Here is a 6,000-nt window from a genome sequence, read left to right as displayed (position 1 = left end):
CCCGGAGCACAGACAGGCTGGACAGGGACACAGCAGTGTATTGAGAAAGGAGGGTGGGAGAGGTCAGGGGTCAGTAGGTCAGTGGGCCAGTTAAGGACTTTGCCTTTTACACTGGCTTCAAAGGAAGGTTTGTAGAGCCTTTTGCAAGGTGAGGTGACATGTTTTCAAATGACGCGCACTTCTGCAATATTTGACTTTTGTGTAACTATGAACATGTGTTGCTCTTATAATCAGGAAAAAAGTCATCCGAACCCCAGGGCACCTACATGAGAACACGCTAACAGGCGAAGCTATGGACGTCAGTGCCAACATGTGGGTGTGAGGGGGGAAGTGCGGGAGGGAGGAAGGAAAGAGTGCAGAGAAACTGAACCTGATAGGAATTGAGTCCTGGCAGCTCACCACCCTTGCAGTCTGTGAACACAGGTCCATGGTCCTTCCCTCTGGCTCTGTCTTCCTCGCTGGTCGCTAAACTCCTTAGGCTTTGTTGTGACGAGAGACCCGTTCCACGCAGACAAAGGGGCCCAGAGGGTCTGTGGCACTTTGTGTCTGCCAAAGGAGAGGAGGCAAGGACAGAAAGTGGGCAAGGAATGAGAGCAAAACATGGTCTGAACTGGGGACTGTGTGTGTGTGTGTGAACATATCTGTGTGTGTGTATGCATGCATGTGTGTGTGTGCATGTATCTGTGTATGCATGTGTGTGCATGCACATTTGTGCGTGCGTGTATCTGTGTGTATGAGCATATCTGTTTGTGTGTATGCGTGCATGTGTGTGTGTGTGCATCTGTGTGTATATGTGCATGTGTATGTACATGTGCTTGCCACAATTCATGTGTGGAGGTCATATTATAACTTATGTGAGTCCAAGAGATTGAACTCAGGCCGCTAGGCTTGGCAACATGTGCCTTTACCCGCTGAGCCATCTTGCTGGCGGACCTTCCTGGTTTCTATGGAGGAGGTTAATAAACATTTCTTAAAGACACGAAGGAGGAGCTAGAGGAATGACTGGGTTGGTAAAGTGTCTGCCTGGCAAACATAAGGGCCTGAGCTCGCACCACTCTAGCTCCTACTTAGCTCCAGTTCTTACAAGATCTGGCGCGTGCATTTGTGTGACCTCAGTGCTAGCGAGGTGGAGTGCAGGTGCATCCTCGGGGTGTCCTGGGCAGCTAGCATAGCTGAATCAGCAAGATTGAGGGAAGAGGAAAGGTGCTGTCTCAGAAAATTAAGGTTTGAGACTGGCTGGCAAAATGGCTCAACGGGTACAGGTGCCTCCCTCCAAGCCCGAAGACCCAGAGGTCAGGCTCTGGGACCCACATCGGGGAAGGAGAAGAGCTGAAAGTTGTCTTTGATCTCCACACATGCTCTGTTATACATGTACACACACACACACACACACACACACACACACACACACAAGAAAAATGTAATGTTAAGCAGTTGAGGAGCCTGTGAGATCCTCAGTTCACAGTAACTACTGAAGGCTCACAGTGGGCAAAGCAAAGTTGGGCTCTAACCTAGAATGGCCTGTGCTCTGATTCATGCAGAGAACCCACCCTGTGAGCCCCATCAAATGCCCCTCCCCCTTCCTAAGTACAGGGGTAGGAGGACAGTCTGACAGTCATGTAGCCTGTACTGTCCCTTGCATTTCTTTTTTCAACAAATTCAGTGTGGGGGCTCATCTCTCTGTTTTGCATCCTGCTTGAAGAGTATCAGAGGCAAGACCTTGCAGGCAAGCTTGGCTGTCAGTAATTGTCTTCCCTAAACTTCTAGTTTGGGTTGGGGCTTAGCTTAGCAGAGGTCGGCTGTGGGCGAATGCCTAGACTAGCAAGCAGGGGTCTAGTCTTTTCTGTTCATTCTTCCAGAATTTAAATTAGCTTGAGGCACTGTTAGAAATGAACTCTCATATTCATTTCTTACAACAGCAACTGAGGACGACACCCAAGGTTGCCATCTGGCCTCCACATGCACATACATGCACCCATGAACTCACATGTACATGCGTACACACACACACACCCCTGATACATCAGCCCTAGGAATCGTTCTTTGCAGTTATTCCTTAGAAGTGTGTTTTGGGGCCTTTGGCCAGATGGACCACTGGGCCTGACCCAAGTTTGGAGTACTAATTATAAATAATCATAACCAACTAAAGAGGGTTCTTAACATTTCAGTGTGTGACAGCCCCACTGTGCTAAGCAACATAAACAAACCGATAAGGGTGAAGCACTTGTCCGTGTGAGCAAGGCTGGGTCAGGCCTTCCTGCCTAGGGTGCATTCCCTCTCCTAGTCCAGTCTGTTCCAGTCGCCCCGTCCCTCCAGGTTTATGTTTGCTAATAGATACGAATCGTATCTCAAAACATGCTTAAAAGCTGCTTGCTTATCTTAAGCACTGGCTGTATATCGCTCTGAGGGGGGTTTTCATGCTAATGCATTTTTATCTTCCCGATATGCTATGAGGCCTTTAGCACCATCAGGTTCGTTTTACAGGCAATGAAGCAAAACTCACCTTGTTGAGTGATGCTTTTCTAGGAGGCAGTTGCAGTAACCTAACCCTGACCACCATGCCTGTGGCTTCTCAGACCACCTGTGGCAGGTGGTTATACTGTTGGGAAGAGGCCACTTATTCACAAGGAATAAAGTCTGAAGCCAAGAATATTAATTTAGGATTGCAGCCACTTCAAACTCAGTAGGAGCGGGGGCACCTTAGTCCTCTGTGATCTGTGGACGGAGCACACAGTGTCTGCCATGCTTGTCACTCAGGCTGCTGGGAGAATCCCTGAAATGCAATGCCACCCAGGGGATGCGTCACTGGCTAATTTTATTCTGCAAATGGCAGAATAAGTGTTTACAACATTTGAATACATTCCCGCCCCTTTCCCAGCTTCCTTGGAGTTCCTTCCTCGGGTCTTGGCCACTGTTGACTCTAATTTTAGTTGTGGCAAGTGGGGGAAATCTCCTGGTAATAGTGACTATATGTGAGCTGTGCTGTGTTGTCTTCTCACAGTTTCTCTCACTTTCATAAGGAGGTCAAAAATAGCATACAGATCACATACTACACACACTTGCACACACAACACACACATGTACACACTCCACACACTCATACACACACCTCACACCACACACATACACACATACCATGCACACTCATACACACACCATACACACTCATACACACATACCTACACACACCACACACATACTCACATACACACTATACACACATACCACACACATACATATGTACTACACATACACATAGCACACACATATGCACACATACCACACATACATATACACACACATATACCACACACATACACACACATACTCACACACACCATGCATACACATATACACATCACACACAGATACTAACACAGATTCCACCCACACACTCATACATACACTCTCTTACATACATACCACATGCACACACAGAGACACTAACACATACACACACAGATTCTACCCCTCCACACTACCCCCACATCTTCATATACACACACACTCACAGAGATACCACACACATATATATTTTCACACATACATACACACACACCACACAATACTCTCACATACACCACACACACAGATTCTACCCCTCCACACCACCCCCACACCCTCATATACACACACACTCACACACTCACATACAGAGACACCACACATACTCTCACACATAGACACACACACACACACACACACACACACACACACCCCTCCTGGAGGCTCTGAGATTCACATCTGTCAGGAGCACATTCATCAGCAGGACTGAGAACTTCCTTCATCTGTTCTAAGCAGTTCATCCACAGGAGCCCGGCCCCTTCCTCTGCAGACCACACATGTCTGCCTTCTGCCGTGTCCCAGATGGCAACTATGGTGACTGCCCAGAAGAAAAGAAAGCAATGCAGTAAGAATAAAGGTCAGAACAGAGTAGCTGCCTGGCACTGCCCGGGCTGTGACAGCCTGGGAATCCGCCCTGAAATGCCATGCCTCAGAGAAAAGCCACATCTGCCCCAAGGGCCTTTCGAATGATCCAGCACTTGCCTGCTCCCACCTCTCTGGATCTCCTGAATGCCACCCTGCACCACGCTGACTCTCACTGAATAGTTCCGACAGAGTGCCCTCATTTCTGAGTAAGCACGGCACGCCTTTAGCATTTAACGAGGGAACATGACTGCGTACCTTAGGTGGGTTGCCCTTTCCTAACAAGTACCGCAAGGACAGATGTGGAGACAAACTAAAAACATCTGACGCTAAAACTTGGGGGATCCTAGCTCAGGGCATATTTATGTAACCGGATGTTCACGCTGACTTCAGACTTGCTGACAGACAGAACTCACTCTGGTTACTGCTCTGCAGTTTGGAGCAAGGAGTACCGGTAAAGTATGGTGTCCTATGCAGATTGCCTAACCTCAGTTTCCCCAACTGGAAGATAGGCACAGTTCCTGTTGTGCAGCTCTCTACTCAAATGAAGCAAGAAATGTTTACTCTGAGGCAAATGGGAGTGTTTCTGTGACTCAGGCACATGGATTCAGCTTGCCCAAGTAGCACAGCTCTGGCTTGCCCTGAATAACGCTTCTCAGGGTGAAGTGGTTTCATGAGCCTTAGTCATAAATCAGAAAGTCCTAAGTCAAGATATTTACCATATACTTCAGCAGGAGCATCAGATAGATGAGTTATAGCAAACAGGGTTTTAATCTTCAAGATTTTACTATTGTGTGTGTAGTATAGAGTGTGGTATATGCACATGTATGTGCACATGCCCCTGTACCTGTGGAGGCCAAAGACAGACACGATTGCGTGTCCTGTTCCATCATTCTCTGCCTTATTTCTGTAAGACAGTGTGTCTTACTGAGTCTGAGGCTAGGCTCAGGTCAGCAAGTCCCATAATCCTCCTGTCTCTGGCCCCAGTGTGGAGGACTGCAGGGATGTGTGTGAACATACTCAACTTTGTACACGGCTTCTGGAGACTTAAACTTAAGTCATTTTGTCTGTGTAATAAACACTCTTGCCTATGGAGTCATCTTTCCACCCTGTTACGGAAATTTTAGATGCCATCTGACATCTTTAACTTTTGGGTTGGTGGAAGACAGAGATCTACTAAGAATACATTCTAAAAGTTTTAATAGAATGCTAGGTCAGACACAGAAGTGGAGAAAACGTGGCTATTAAAACTAAAGACAGTGGCCAGGCTGTGGTGGCGCATTCGTTTAACCCCAGATCTCTGGGGGCAGAGGTAGGCAGATAAATCTCTGAGTTCTAGGCCACGTCAAGATATTTACCATATACTTGACTAGTCTTTATATCTTACTCAGTAGACCAGACTATATTTACCATATACTTGACTAGATATTTACCATATACATGACTAGTCCTAAGTCAAGATAGGTCTACTGAGTAAGTTTCAGAGCAGCCAGGGCTATAAAGAAAAAACCCTGTGTTTAAAAAAACAAAATAAATAAATACATAAATTAAAAAAGACCCCCCTCCCCCAGAGACTAAAGATAGCCCAGATAAATTATTTCTAGATTTGCATGCAGCTTTCCAAGTCTAAGGCTTGTAGACTCTTCAGTGTCCGTGTGGCTTTTTCTGGACTTGGTTGCACTTGGGTTCACACTCATTATCCCTAGTCTGCTATGAGGAGTGAATCAGAGGTCCATCTTGCAGGGTTTGTGGCAGCACACTGCAGCTTGGGTGACCCAGTCTGCTTCTAAACTTGAGCTCTAGAATCAAGTCTTTTCTCACTTCAGAACCTGAGAGTAACCGATCTCACAGAGCAGCACTGGTTTAGAGATGGAAGGTGTAGGCTGGGATGCGTCAGCTACTTTACAAATGGGACAACATGCAGTCTCCAGTGAATTTCCTGCCTGCTCTGGCTAAGCTGCTGTACTGCATCTGCAGAACTGGTAGGCACTGTGCTGAAGTCATCCTCGGCACATCCCAAGGAAGAGAAGGTGCTGAATAATCCAATCACCCTGGTGAAGGGTCATCTCCAGG

This window comes from Mus caroli, unplaced genomic scaffold, assembly GCF_978045245.1.
Source record: "Mus caroli unplaced genomic scaffold, Mus_caroli_1 scaffold_4, whole genome shotgun sequence".
NCBI classification, from domain to species: domain Eukaryota; kingdom Metazoa; phylum Chordata; class Mammalia; order Rodentia; family Muridae; genus Mus; species Mus caroli.
Note: the sequence above shows the minus strand (reverse complement) of the source record.